General features: G+C 36.6%; 1 long non-coding RNA gene across 1 annotated transcript; it reads left to right on the top strand.

Moving 5' to 3' along the window:
• Positions 1–4578: 4578 nt before the first annotated feature.
• On the top strand, positions 4579–11844 carry LOC149095511 (uncharacterized). Its single transcript, XR_016204853.1, has 2 exons — positions 4579–4694; positions 11749–11844. It is a non-coding gene; the product is annotated as an uncharacterized LOC149095511 (long non-coding RNA).
• Positions 11845–16789: the final 4945 nt, after the last annotated feature.

Here is a 16789-nt window from a genome sequence, read left to right on the forward strand (position 1 = left end):
TGAAATGGATGTCAGTACGCACGTCATCAAAGGAAATCTGTCAATCCCTTCCAGTTATTGCTGAAAGACTTAGCCTTTCTGAGTTGGATCCATAGAGATTACCATTTCCTTGGGAGCATTTCATAAAATGGACCGTCTACGTATATACTGGACTTAGAGTAGGAGTTTGTGATGAAGGACAGGGTTTCAGGATTGATGTCATAGAAGGGGCTATTGTTGCTGGTTGGTTAGCTGGTGAGGTCCACGAGGGCGCCTGACTTACTGAAGAGCTGCCGCCAATCTCAGCTGTACGGAAGAACCCTAGCATTATGTTGGCAAGTGACCTTGCTGATAATATATCCTGTATGCGTTGATAATGATACTTTATACATGTCTTGTTATTCACTGTAATGAGAATGTTGCCACTTCTAACCTGGGACAATGATGCCAACTGTTCAACTGCTTCAACAATCCATAAAATTTGTATCTAGAGAAACATATAGCTTTCTTGAAGTAAAGCTACAGCATCTCCGAAGAAAACCATTCGAGGACAAATAGTATGATTTCTGTGATAAGGATGTACCTACTGCTTGCAAACAGTTCTTATCACAGCCTGGCCCGGCGTCATAATATATAGTGCAAGTAAGTAAAATGTTCACGGAAAGCTTCGTATTTTGTCCCTTGAAAGCAAACATGTAGAGACTTCAAACAAATCTTGCAATAAAAATGAGTCTAAACAATGCGCAAGTACACGACAAACGCTAAAGGCAAAAAATAGGCATTTGGGTACAATGGGAGTTGTGCAGGCCTGTCGCAACTTTTTAATTTCTGAGATTAATATTAATCCAAATGATATTAATAATCTAATCCTTCCAATTTTTTTGCCTTGCCTTAATCTATTACTGAATTATAATAATCTATTATTATTATTATAATCCATAGATTAATATTAATCCGAGTTGTCCTGAAGTTTTGATGAATTCAACAATCAAGCTGAACATGAGGTTATTGATTGATTATGATGTGAGTGGGCCAGCTGGCAGAATCCTGTGAATTTGAGGACCTGTGTGAAAGTTTAATCATGAGATATTAGTTATTGGCTTTCAAGATTCCAGTATTAAGAGAACGGCCAGTCTCTGCCTCACCACTATGCATACTGCACACCGTGTCCATTGTAATGTTGGGATGTCACCATTTCATGCCCCCATACTGATGGCTGAAATGGTAGTGCACAGGTCTACGCACACAAGTGGTTTGGACATACAGCCTGATCTAATCTCGGTTAGGTTGTTTTGTTCCATGCCTTATTGGGTATTTGATCCAGACTGAGGGCAAGTCACTTTCCCTTTACTATATAACATTGGACTTGGTTGGTCGACTGGACGGTCTGATATATTTTGAGATGGTGCTGCCATTGGTTCAGGGGCTGTTTCTGTTATGCTCTCCTGTGTTGGATTACCCAGGGTGTTTAGCTGAGAAGCTTGGGGTTTGGAGGAGAGCAGCACAGGCACAGGATTACTGTGGGTAGTATGTCAACAGTCGGTTGCTTCATGAAGACCATGGAAAGAGAGCATATATTGTTGGGGACATTGCTGGAGGCAAAACTGCTTTTTAGATATCTTTTTAATCATTTTATCTTTTATTAATTGTAACACTTGATATGCATTTTTATCAAATGAATAAAGACATTATGATTATTACTATTATTATTACTGTTGGAGGTAACTCTTTGACATTTATTTTGTAATTGTAGGTTGTGGACCTAGGACTTCTTCTTGTTCTAGATCTGTAAACTTTGCACCAATTAAAGGGCTCGTGTAACACTAGAAAGTACAATACAAATATACAAATTAATAGAAGTAACAAGATGAAAGAGTAAAACAAAGCAATGACAAATGATTAGTCACAAACAGAAGTAAATAGGCACGCTGCAAGGAAGTAAGTGAGGTTGGCCATAATTGAAAACTTCCTTGAAATTACAAACATGAATGAAGGGAAGAAAAGCAACACCAATGTAATAGTAAGATAGTAAAAATCATATGGAAGCGTTTTGCAAAAGTAAAATTATATAAATACCTAAATGAACTTCAAGTTCATTTTTGAAAGCTGACAAATTGCCTGCTATAACGACAAGTGGTTGGTCGTTCTATGACTCAATTATCCTGGTAAAGAATGCCGAGTAATATTATATACATTAACCTTCCTGCCCTCAACGTTCAGCTTTTACAGAATGATTTGCTTTTGTTGACTTTAATTCAAAAACATCGTTTGAGTTGAGATGACTTCAACAGAAAACAACAAACTGCAGCATGCTGAAACATACAGTCACATTTTTTTTTGCAAATCAAGTGTGAAAAATATTTCTCAACAGGCTGATGTTGACAGAAACTTTGGCTAAGTCTTGCACCTTACATGGCTGCTTGATTGGAACATACAATTTTATTCCCCTTCAGGTCCATCATTTGTGTACCTGATTTATCTATCTCCTGCAATCAGCCCACCCTCAGCTTTTTCAGCCATGCCCAAGTCAAAGGTCTGTTGCACTAATGTGTGCATAATTCCTCTCTTGCAGTCAAGAGGTGAAGCCAGCTTGACTTTGGACATGAAACGTTGTCCAGTGGATCTTAAAATTGCAACTGTACCAGGGACTGTTACGGAATGTTATTCAGTAATCAGCTTTTAGGGCTGCCTTTGGTAGATGAAATAGCTGTTTTAAACACTGCCAATAGATTACAATTGTTGTTGGCAATGAGAGATCCTGGTGTAATGAGATGATACAAAGCTAAATATGCTAAAGTAATAATTAAACTGAAATAGTTGTCTTTATGAAATATTGTATGCAGTAGACAATATTATGTTATATTCATCAAGAAATAGTTTGTTTCACAGCTTTCGTGAAAACACCCTGAAAAGAACAAGCCATTTATAGGAATCAGTTGGTACAAACCGGTACACATAACAATTAAAATGAAATGAAATAATTTCCACAATAATGATATGATGATGACAAATTACTGGTATATAATAATGAAAGGTGCATAGAAGAAACATCACTCAATTATTTTCATGCAAATGAAAATAATTTATTGCAAACTTAAATAAAAAAGATGAATAAGCTACACCTGTGCCATGGTCCTTAATTAATTTTGTTACTGGATTTTGTTTAGTTATATTGAACAGGATGATGGCTTATGAACTGATTTTTTTTAAACACAAAATGCATCCAAATTGTGGTCGAAGACTAAAAGAAGAAAGAAAGAAAACATGTCTTAGCAACAATGGACTCATCATGCCCTGTAGGGTACAGGGCATTGTGGAGACTGGTCATCATTTTCATCTGACTTGCAGTCTTTTTGTGGCCTTTGCCCTGGCCATGTGGCATTGCATTTAGCTTGGATAAGTTTCTCTGATTAGCTCTTGAAACCTTCCTTCCTCAGCAACATCAGAGAGAGAACTTCCCCAGATTTCGGCGTGGGCGAGGATTGGTGCTTGTAAGCTGATCAGAGCTCAACGTTGTGACTGCTGGGGTCACCAATGCAACCCAATTTTTTCACTGGCAACTACCTTTCCATGCTTTTTGCTGACTGAAATACTTTTGCTGGTGACTAAAATTAATATGAAAACTAAGGGGCCAGCTGGCCCCAAGGTTTTTTCCTGAAAGTCGAGCCCTGCTGAAAGTATCAATCAGTCATCTTTCATGTTTTTAAGAGAAAAATTGTTGGCAGCTGCTGTCATTTTGTGTAGCATACGGTGTTGATCCATTGCCTTAGTGGTAATAAGTTGGCAAGGTGTTTACAATAAGGCGAGAGATCTTTCCTTTCTAGTTTGCAGCCTTTCTTTTGCAATAACTGGTAGCACACTACAGACAACTCTTGCCTTGCAGACCCCCTGCTATTATGGACAGCCTGATGTTACTGATAGAGGCTATATATGAAAAACCATAATTTAGATGTCAAAATTGGCAAAATAGAATATAACTACATCTGCACTTAGTTAAGTCGGTAAAAATCCTGTGATATCACACCAACTGTAAAAATCTCAGAAAAAAAAGATAATAGGATATTAAAACTGAAACATTAAAGCTAATATTCTAAGTGTTAGAATGAAAATAGCATTTATTATTAAATCTTAATAATAAATCTTAATCACTTTCTGAAACAGACGGTGTCTTATGGCCTTAATGAATGAAAATTAATCTGTCAATTTTCTGACACTGTCTGGCAGAGAGTTGAATGATGGAGCAGCCATTGATTCATGGCTATTATCCTATCCCTATTGCAAAATTGTGAACACTTCATATGATCCCACACTGATTCTTTTAGTGTTTCTCAATCGTTACGAGGGACACCTTGAATGTATTGAGTGATTTGTCATTGTTCTGTTGTCTTGGAGTGTTTACTACTGGTAGTTTGTACACTATTTTGACCTATACTACATATATTACAATTTTTTGCTTAAAAGCACAAAGCAGTATGTGCACTGCATGTGGGTTTATATGACTTGTATTGAGTCATTTTCATCTCAACCCTCTACTGCAGGCAGCCCTGCTATAACGGCAACAAATGACGATCTCAAGGATGTGCACCATAACAAGAGTCAACTGTATTGGTGTCCACTTCTATGGTGAATTTGATAGAGGGATGGTAGTTGTTGAGGGTTTCAAGGAAAGTTACTGCTGAACTTGAACCAGTTGTTAGTGAAGTGGTTTTTCTAAGGTAATAAGTCTGATGTCAGAATCTGTGAATTGGGTGATGGTTGGGAGCCTCATTTCTCGATAAATTTTATGGTTTAGCTTTCTGTGTAATAGTTAAAACAGGGGTGCCGCACCAGGTCAGGAAATGGTCAGGAAAAAATTCTTCTAAGGTCAATGAATTTTTTGTTAATTTAGGGGAAATTGGCATTTTGAAGAAGAGTCAAGGAAAATATTCAGCACGACTGGTTTAATACCTGTAAAAGCTGGAGAAGATTTTGGGTCACTGTTATCTCAACTTTGTTTTTTCCTTAATAAAGAAGGAAAATCTGTTGAAAATTTTAAGTTTAATGAAAGGGTAGAAATGAATGAAGCCACTGCTATCTGCTATGTGACATTTATCTGACAGCATTGCAAATCTTACTTTGGGAACATTTGTGGTGATAAGGAAAGCACTGGTATTGAGGAAAGAGTTCCCTAATTTGGATATGTTATTAATATTCCTGAAACTGTGATCAATACGATGTCTTGTAACTACTGAGGATTTAATGATAATAATAAAAAAATAATAATAAACTGATATTTTAAAAGGAGGCCTCCAATCACCTAAAGCTGGTTTCCAGGAGGGTCCTCTAAAAAATACAAGTCTAAAATATACATTAAAATTAATGTCTAAAATACAGAAGTAATAAAAAATAAAAGCGTGAAACTAAAACTAAGGTTTTAAACTAGAACTAGGATTAAAAATCTACTTCCAACTAAGGTTAAAATGATTAACCAAGGAACAAGGTAAGACTGAATGGCAGTCAGTGAGGAGAATTACAAAATATCAGTTATGACACTGGACAAGATAAAAATGAAGGACAATCAGTATAGAGAATTCCAATATCGGTTCTGACACTGGACGAGATAAAACTAAATGACAATCTGTATGGAGAATTGCAATATTTATTCTCACACTTGACAAGATAAAACTGAGCGACAATCAGCATGAAGAATTACAACAATTCTTTTGACAACGGACAAGATAAAACTGAACGGCAGTCAGTGTGGAGAAGTACAACATTATCAGTTCTGAGACTGGACAACACAAAACTGAATGGCACTAAGTAGAGAGAATTACAACAATCTCAGTTCTGACACTGGACGAGATAAAATTGAATGACAATTTGGATGGTGAATTCAACGATATTAGTTCTGATACTGGACAAGATAAAACTGAACGACAACCTGTATGGAGAATTGCAATATTTATTCTCACACTTGACAAGATAAAACTGGAGGACAATCAGTATGAAGAATTACAACAATTCTTCTGAACACAGACAAGATAAAACTGAATGGCAGTCAGTGTGGAGAAGTACAACATTATCAGTTCTGACACTGGACAACATAAAACTGAATGACAACATGGAGATATACAACAACATCAGTTCTCACACCGGACAATATCAGTTCTGACACTGGATAAAAAATGAATGACTATCGGTATGGAGAATTACAACAATATGAGTTCTGACAATGGACAAGATAAAACTGAACAACACAATCAGTATGGAGAATTACAACAATATCAGTTCTCACTCTGGACAAGACAAAACTAAAGGACAATCAGTATGGAAAATTGCAATATCAACTCTGACACTGGACAAGATAAAAATGAATGAGAATCAGTAGGGAGAATTACAACAATATCAGTTCTGACACTGGACAAGATAAAAACAAAGGGCAATCAGTATAAAGAATTGCAATATTAATTCTGACTCTCGACAACATAGACCTGAATGACAATCAGTATGAAGAATTACAACATTATCAGTTCTGACAATAGACAAGATAAAAATGAAGGATGAGTATGGAAAATTGCAATATTAATTCTGACACTGGACAAGACAGAACAGAACGACAATCAGTATGGAGAATTACAACAATATCAGTTCTGACACTGGACAAGATAAAACTTTACGACAATCAGTATGGAAAAATACAACAATAGTTCTGATAACAGACAAGAGAAAACTCAACGGCAGTCATTGTGGAGAATTAGAACAATATGATTTCTGACAACGAGCAAGGTAAAATTGAACGGTAGTCAGTACGGAGAATTACAACAATATTAGTTCTGACAATGGACAAGACAAAAATGAAGGATAATGAGTATGGAGAATTGGAATATTAATTCTGACACTGGAGAAGATAGAACTGAACAACAATCAGTATGGAAAATTACAACAAAAGTTCTGACAATGGACAAGATAAAACTGAACAGCAGTCAGTACGGAGAATTATAACATTATCAGTTCTGACTCGGCACAAGATAAAACTGAACTGGAGTCAATGTGGAGAATTACGACTATATCAGTTCTGACACTGGACAAGATAAAAATGAAGGACAATCAGTATGGTGAATTTCAACAATATCAGCTCTGACACTGCAAAAGATAAAACTGGATAAAAATCAGTATGGAGAATTATAGCAATATCAGTTCTGACACTGAACAAGATAAAACTGAGCGGCAGTCAGTGTGAAAAATTAGAACAATGTCAGTTCTGACACTGGACAAAATACAAAATGAATGACAATCGGTATATACCTCTTACTAACCGAGTTTGAGGGCCGTACCATAAGTTATGGACCGAGTTTTTTTCCCCTTTAATTTATGGCTCAAGGGCAAAGCACGCAGGCCATAAATCTAAGGGGAAAAAACGAGGATCCGTAACTTACGGTACAGACCGAGAAAACGAGGTTAGTAAGATATTTATTTTATCTCTATTGTGTGTATGACGAGCTCAGGAACGATTTCTATTTAAGCAGAATGCCTTCAAATTTCTGATGCACCTCAAAATCAAAAGGAGTCAATTTGAAATCGTTTTTAAGTTGTTAGCATGCTTTAATACACAATTTAGAGTAAAAAAAGTCTTAAATGTTTACTTGCTATAAAAGTTAGGAACACTTGGCGATAAATCACAAAACAGTTTTTCAACAGTGTGCAAAAAAAAACTGAATGACAATCAGTATGGAGAATTAAACAATATCAGTTTTGACACTGAACAAGATAAAGAGAAATGGCAGTCAGTGTGGAGAATTACATCAATACGAGTTTTTGACACTGGACAAGAAAAAATTAAATGGCAGTCAGTGTGGCGAATTACAACAATATCAGTTCTGACACTGGACAAGATAAGATTAAATGACAATCAGTATGGTGAATTACATCAATATCAGTTCTGATACTGGACAAGATAAAACTGAACGGCAACCTATATCGAGAACTGCAATATTAATTCTGACACTTGACAAGATAAAACTGAAATACAAGCAGTATGGAGAATTACAACAATCATTCTGACAACGGACAAGAGAAATCTGAGGGGCAGTCAGTGTGGAGAATTACAACAATATCAGTTCTGACACTGAACAAGATAAAAATGAACGGCAGTCAGTGTGGAGGATTACAACAATATTAGTTATGACACGGGACAAAATGAAAATGAATCATAATCAGTAGGGAGAATTACAGCAATATCAGTTCTGACACCGGACAACATAAAAGTGAACGATAATCAACATGGAGAATTACAACAATATCAGTTCTGACACTGGACAAGATAAAAAAGGAGGACAGTCACTATGGAGAATAGCAATACCAGTTCTGACACTGGATAAGATAAAAATGACTGACAATCGGTATGGAGAATTAGAACAATATCAGTGTTGGCAATGGGCAGGGTAAAACTGAACGACAGTCAAGATGGAGAATTACAACAATATCAGTTTTGACACTGGACAAGATAAAACTGAATGACGATCACTATGGAAAATTACTACAATACCAGCTCTGACACTGGACAAGATAAAACTAAATGACAATTACTATGGAGAATTAAAACAATCGTTCTGGTGATGGACAAGATAAAACTCAACCGCAGTCAGCGTGGAGAATTAGAACAATATTAGTTCTGACAGAGGACAAGATGAAACCGAACAGGAGTTAGTGTAGAGAATTACAACAACATCATTTCTGATACGGGACAAGATAAAAATGAATGACAATCAGTTTGGTGAATTACAAGAATATCAGTTCTGATACTGGACAAGATAAAACTGAACGACAATCTCTATGGAGAATTGCAATATCAATTCTGACACTTTACAAGATAAAACTAAACGACAATCAGTATGGAGAATTAAAAAAAATAGTTCTGACAACGAAGAAAATAAAACTGAATGGCAGTCAGTATGGAGAATTACAGCAAAATCAGTTCTGACACTGGACAAGATAAAACTGAATGACAATCAGTATGAAGAATTACAACAATATCAGTTCTGACACTAAGCAAGATAAAACTGAACGGCAGTCAGTGTGGAGAATTACAACAATATCAGTTCTGACACTGGACAAGATAAAGCTGAACAGCAATCAGTATGGAGAATTGCAATATCAATTGTGACACTGGACAAGATAATACTGAACGACAGTCAGTATGGAGAATTGCAACAATAGTTCTGAAAACGGAGAAAATAAAACTGAATGGCATTCAGTATGGACAATTACAACAATATTAGTTCTGACACTGCAAAAGGCAAAACTTAACGGCAGTTAGTGTGGAGAATTACAACAATGTCAGTACTGACACTAAAGAAGATAAAACTGAATGGCAGTCAATGTGAAGAATTAGAACAATATCAGTTCTGACACCGGACAAGATAAAAATGAGTGACATTCAGTGTGGTAAATTACAACAATATCAGTTCTGATACTGGACACGATAAAACTGAAGGACAAACTGTAAGGAGAATTGCAATATCAATTTTGACACTGGACAAGATGAAACTGAACGACAATCAGTATGGAGAATTACAACAATAGTTCTGACAATGGACAAGAGAAATTTGAACAGCAGTCAGTATGGACAATTACAACAATAGTTCTATTAACGGAAAAGATAAAACTGAACGGTAGTCAGTATGGAGAATTACAACAACATCAGTTTTGACACTGCACAAGATAAAACTAAATGAGAGTCAGTGTGGAGAATTAAAACAATATCAGTTTGGACACTGGACAAGATAATCTGTAAGGAGAATTACAACAATATCAGTTCTGACACTGGACAAAATAAAACTTAACCAGTATCAGTATGGAGAATTACAACAATATCAGTTCTGACACAGGACAAGATAAAACTGAACGACAACCGTAGGGAGAATTACAACAATATCAATTTTGACTCTGGACAAGATAAAACTAAATGAGAGTCAGTGTGGAGAATTAAAACAATATCAGTTTGGACACTGGACAAGATAATCTGTAAGGAGAATTACAACAATATCAGTTCTGACACTGGACAAAATAAAACTTAACCAGTATCAGTATGGAGAATTACAACAATATCAGTTCTGACACAGGACAAGATAAAACTGAACGACAACCGTAGGGAGAATTACAACAATATCAATTTTGACTCTGGACAAGATAAAACTGAACGACAGGTAAAATGGAGAATTACATCAATAGTTCTGACAATGGACAAGATAAGACTGAATGGCAGTCAGTGTGGAGAATTACAACAATATCAGTTCTGACAACGGACACGATAAAACTGAGCAGTGGTCAGTATAGATCATTACAACCACATCGGTTCTGACACTGCAAAAGATAAAACTGAATGACAGTCAGTTTGGAGAATTAAACAATACCAGTTCTGACACTGAACAAGATAAAACTGAACGGCAGTCAGTGTGGAGAATTACATCATTATCAGTTCTGACAGTAGACAAGATAAAAAGTGACAATCAGCATGGTAAATTACAACATTTTCAGATCTGACACTGCAAAAAATAAAACTGAATGACAATTCGTAATGAGAATTACAACAATATCAGTTGTGGCACTGAAAAAGATCACACTGAAGGGCAGTCAGTGTGTAGAATTATAACAATATCAGTTCTGACACTAAACAAGATAAAACTGAACAGCAGTCAGGGTGGAGAGTTACAACCACATTAGTTCTGAAAATGGGCAAGATAAAACTGAACGACAATCAACGTGGAAAATTACAACAATATCAGTTCTGACACTGGACAAGATAGAAATGAATGACAATCGGTATGGAGAATTACAACAATAACAGTTCTGAAAATGGACAAGATAAAACTGAACGACAATCAGTATGCAGAATTGCAATGATATCAGTTTTGACACTGGACAAGTTAAAACTCAACGACAATCAGTATGGAGAATTGCAATAACAATTCTGACAGTAGACAAGATAGAAACGAATGAGAATGAGAAGGGAGAATTACAACAATATCATTTTTGACACTGACCAAGATAAAACTGAAGGACAATCAGTATGGAATATTGCAATATTAATTTTGACTCTGGACAACATAGAACTGAACGACAATCAGTATGGAGAATTACAACAATATTAGTTCTGACAATGGACAAGATAAAACTGAACGACAATCATTATGGAGAATTACAACAATATCAGTTCTGACACTGGACAAGATAAAACTGAACAGTAATCAGTATGGAGAATTGCAATATCAATTCTGACATTGGACAAGATAAGACTGAACAGCAATCAGTATGGAGAATTGCAATATCAGTTCTGCCAACGGACAAGATAAAACTGAACGACATTCAGTATGGAGATTTACTATTTAAGTTCTGACACTGGGCAAGATAAAACTGAATGACAATTAATGTGGAGAATTACTATCTTAGTTCTGAAATGAGCAAGATGGAGCTGAATGAACATCAGTATTGAGAATTAATATTGCAGTTTAGTTGACACTGAACAAGATAAAAATGAATGACATTCCATATGCATGGTGAATTAATCCTTAGGTTCTGGCCCTGGCTAGAGCAGGAATTGTTTGTAATAATCTGTTGATCGATTACCGAGATGCTGTTTCGCATTGTAAATGACCTTTTATTGAAAAAAAAAACGAATACTCGAGGTGATGGCAAGACTTGGCTAAATGCAGCTTAATAGTACTGTTCATGAGAAGTATTGAGTATTTTGGCCTGTTATTGACATTGCTCCTTTTGTTTTCCTCTTCGTAGATATGGATGTGTTTCCAGCTTTTTTTTAGATAATATTACCATCCTCTGTTTGCTTTGGAATGTTTTAGGAATAAAAATTAATTTGTGTTTGCTGTACATTGTGGTATTGCTTTTCTGTTACCTTTGCAGCCGTGTCACTGAAAACATTATTTTACGGCTGTAATGATATTTTTGTTATTTTTATAATGATAAGCCATGTATACATCCTGCATAGCAGGTGTAAACGGGGAGGGAATAGGGGGTATCCTTTCGCACGCAACGCTTATGCAGCGCTTTCTCTTGTGTCACTTGTATTTTCTTTGTATATACCAAGTGAATACAAGTGGGTTATTCCAATGTATACCAAGAGAAAACGTTACATAACTAGTTTATATTTCATCACTAAGTTAGTTCAGAGGGTTAAGAACTCAGATTAACCAATCAAATTGCTTCATTGCTGGCACAGTATTCCCTAAGTATTGGACCGGGCACTGTCCAGAATGATCCCCCACGATCACTGTTAAAGATTTTCGTTAGTGTTATGGCGTTTCTGAAAGAGCTTGCTTTGATCACACGAAACACTCGTTTTGTTTTCTTTCCAACTCTTTTCCCCTTCTGTTTTGTTTAACATCAGGCGCGAGTATGCGACTAGTCGGCTTTCAATCAGAATTGCGCGTTTGAAGTTTGCAATGTTTCTCCAGTTTGTGATCGTGGCATTTTTCTGAACATTTTCAGTTGCGTAATAAATCCCTTATTAACGAAGCTCTCAATTCTTGTTGCCTAATTACTTGTAGAAATTTATGGACGTCCGGCCCATTAAATCCCAGGCATTCTGGATAAAAGTCAAAGTAAATTTATGGCCACACATTGTTTAAAGAGCTGGGTTTGCTTGACAGTATCACATCTGACAACCTCTCAGATGTTGAGTCTTGTTAGTGAGCTTGCATACAACATATCCAGTCATAAAAAGAGCCCTTAACCATTTTTCACCGTGATTATAGACCTCGCCCCCAATCAGTTTTGTAATGAATTTCAAACATTTCTTCTGGTTATTTATGGAAAAAAACTCAACAACTCAACAATCAACCAATCAACCAACTTTGGGTCGATTTCCAAACACTTGGGCGATATTTCCCAGCCCTAAAGACTCTAAACAAATTCGAGAAGACTTTGGTTTTCAATAAAATGGCCAGAAGAAAAAGTTTTGAACGCTTACTTATGAGCAGTCTGGCCGAAATAATAACTCCCTTAGTGACTATGACCAGAAAGTCGCCGCGACCGGGCTACGCGCAACGCGATTTTGACCAACTTTTAGTCGATTTCCTCTGGTCGATTTTTCTTCTGGTCAAAATCACGCTGCGCGTAGCCCGGTCTAGTCATAGTCACTAAGTGAGTTATTATTTTGGCCAGACTGCTGATAAGTAAGCGTCCAAAAATTTTTCGTCTGGCGATTTTCCTGAAAACCAATGTCTTCTCATATTAGTTTAGACTCCTTAGGGCTGGGAAATATCGCCCAAGTCCCTGGTAATCGACCCAAAGTTGGTATAAATCGCGCTGCGCGTAGCTCGGTTTCGGCGACTTTCTGGTCATAGTCACTAAGTGTGTTAATATTTCGGCCAGACTGCTCATAAGTAAGCGTTCAAAACACCTCTTCTCGCCATTTCACTGAAAACCAAGGTCTTCTGGAATTAGTTTCGAGTCCCTAGGACTGGAAAATATCGCCCAAGTTCCTGGATATCGACCCAAACTTGGTATAAATCGCGCTGCGCGTAGCCCGGTCTCGGCGACTTTCTAGTCATAGTCATTAAGTAAGTTAATATTTTGGCCAGACTGTCCATAAGTAAAACTTCAAAAATATTTTTCTGGTCATTTCACTAGAATCCAAAGTCTTCTCGAATTAGTTTAGAGTCCCTAGCGCTGGGAAATATCGCCCAAGTTGTTGGAAATCCACCCAAAGTTGGTCAAGATCGCGCTGTCGGTAGCCCAATCTCGGCGACTTTCTAGTCATAGTTGCTAGGTGAGTTAATATTTTTGCTAGACTGCTACTAAGTAAGTGGTCAAAAATTCTTATCTGCCCATTTCTCTAGAAACCAAGGTCTTACTAAAATTAGTTTAAAGTCCCTAGTGCTGGGAAATATCACCCAAGTTCCTCTAAATTGACCCAAAGTTGGTCAAAATAGCGCTGCGCGTAGCTCGCTCTCGGCGACTTTCCAGTCATAGTCACTAAGTGAGCTAATATGTCGGCCAGACTGTCCATAAGTAAGCGTTCAAAAATTTTCCTTCTGGCCATTTCACTGAAAACCAAAGTCTTCTCGAATTAGTTTAGAATCCCTAGGGCTGGGAAATATCGCCCAAGTTCCTGGAATTCCACCCAAAGTTGGTCAAAATTGTAAAACAATAAAAATGCAAGCAAGATATAAATTCCCAACCATATTTATCCGTTGTAATAATGGGTAAAAAGATAATGGTAATGTTTTAAGAAATAGGTGTTGGGTCATTCGAAATATAATATTGGAATATTTTAGGTGTTTGGGATACATTGACATTATGGACTTGCTCCTTGACTAGCTGATCAAATGTTGCCTTTCTTATCGTTGTTGTTGTATACGCAGGTGCTGCGTTTCCTAGGAACTAGTTCTTCGTATGTGTAAATTACTTGACTGTTGTTACACTGGAAATAGTGCCATGTAATCTTACTATTTTGAATATAGTATCTACTTAAATAATTTGTCAACTGATTCTTGTTAGACCTGTTAAAATACTTTGGTACATTTATGTTGAGGGCCATTAGGTTATCAGTTTTATTACTGTCAAATGCTACCCTAGTAAAAAAAAGTCTTACTACTACTACTACTACTACTACTACTACTACTACTACTACTACTACTTCTGCGAGCACCGTTGCTACACTACATTTTTTCGGGTCAGCTGCGTTATTCAGCAACTCGTTTGTTTACTCGCGGGTGTCGATCGAGAAAACAAAATAAAAATTGAAATCTAGATTTTGGAAGCGCTCTTTTTGGAATTAGTCGCGTTAGAATCCTTAACTTATTTTTAGTCTCCTGTCCAATTTTTCAGAATTTTCAACAACAATTTTTATTAGAGATCCTGGCACTTTTCCTTGATTTTAATTTGTAAACTTATTCTTGATAATTGTTATATTGAACGTGCTGATTTATTTGGATCATACACCCTATGCTTGATAGTGGAAATTCAGAAATGAAAAGATTTTTCACTAAGTAAATTCTGCGAATTCATGCTAGTAGAACACTGCGCATGTACTGAAATCAGCGTTAATTTTCGAATTAGACGAATTAGACAGCTGATTGACAGCACGGGTGTGATCCAGATAAAAGAGCGCGGGCCAAACCTACGCATCAGAGTTGTAGTAATCGCTGTAATCAGTCAAGAATGGCAGTTGGGGAACGTTGTCAGTATTGTAATGAAGTCATCAATGGTGGAAATAAAAAGCGAGCTAACCAAACAAAGAGTGTTTAAGTGATCGGCTAATTTCCCCAAGGTCGCTTTAACAAGCTGGTGGAGTTCTGGTTTCGGTGCCCGACGGCCCGGATTTTGTGTCGAAAATCCGATCAGTGGATGACTAGACGTGGCTATGGCCGTAATGTTTTGGAGAATTACGACTATATCAGTTCTGACACTGGACAAGATAAAAATGAAGGACAATCAGTGTGGTGAATTTCAACAATATCAGCTCTGACACTGCAAAAGATAAAACTGGATAAAAATCAGTATGGAGAATTATAGCAATATCAGTTCTGACACTGAACAAGATAAAACTGAGCGGCAGTCAGTGTGAAAAATTAGAACAATGTCAGTTCTGACACTGGACAAAATACAAAATGAATGACAATCGGTATATACCTCTTACTAACCGAGTTTGAGGGCCGTACCATAAGTTATGGACCGAGTTTTTTTCCCCTTTAATTTATGGCTCAAGGGCAAAGCACGCAGGCCATAAATCTAAGGGGAAAAAACGAGGATCCGTAACTTACGGTACAGACCGAGAAAACGAGGTTAGTAAGATATTTATTTTATCTCTATTGTGTGTATGACGAGCTCAGGAACGATTTCTATTTAAGCAGAATGCCTTCAAATTTCTGATGCACCTCAAAATCAAAAGGAGTCAATTTGAAATCGTTTTTAAGTTGTTAGCATGCTTTAATACACAATTTAGAGTAAAAAAAGTCTTAAATGTTTACTTGCTATAAAAGTTAGGAACACTTGGCGATAAATCACAAAACAGTTTTTCAACAGTGTGCAAAAAAAAACTGAATGACAATCAGTATGGAGAATTAAACAATATCAGTTTTGACACTGAACAAGATAAAGAGAAATGGCAGTCAGTGTGGAGAATTACATCAATACGAGTTTTTGACACTGGACAAGAAAAAATTAAATGGCAGTCAGTGTGGCGAATTACAACAATATCAGTTCTGACACTGGACAAGATAAGATTAAATGACAATCAGTATGGTGAATTACATCAATATCAGTTCTGATACTGGACAAGATAAAACTGAACGGCAACCTATATCGAGAACTGCAATATTAATTCTGACACTTGACAAGATAAAACTGAAATACAAGCAGTATGGAGAATTACAACAATCATTCTGACAACGGACAAGAGAAATCTGAGGGGCAGTCAGTGTGGAGAATTACAACAATATCAGTTCTGACACTGAACAAGATAAAAATGAACGGCAGTCAGTGTGGAGGATTACAACAATATTAGTTATGACACGGGACAAAATGAAAATGAATCATAATCAGTAGGGAGAATTACAGCAATATCAGTTCTGACACCGGACAACATAAAAGTGAACGATAATCAACATGGAGAATTACAACAATATCAGTTCTGACACTGGACAAGATAAAAAAGGAGGACAGTCACTATGGAGAATAGCAATACCAGTTCTGACACTGGATAAGATAAAAATGACTGACAATCGGTATGGAGAATTAGAACAATATCAGTGTTGGCAATGGGCAGGGTAAAACTGAACGACAGTCAAGATGGAGAATTACAACAATATCA

Source organism: Orbicella faveolata, unplaced genomic scaffold, assembly GCF_042242905.1.
Source record: "Orbicella faveolata isolate gen_17 unplaced genomic scaffold, um_ofav_v1 contig_50, whole genome shotgun sequence".
Taxonomy (NCBI): domain Eukaryota; kingdom Metazoa; phylum Cnidaria; class Anthozoa; order Scleractinia; family Merulinidae; genus Orbicella; species Orbicella faveolata.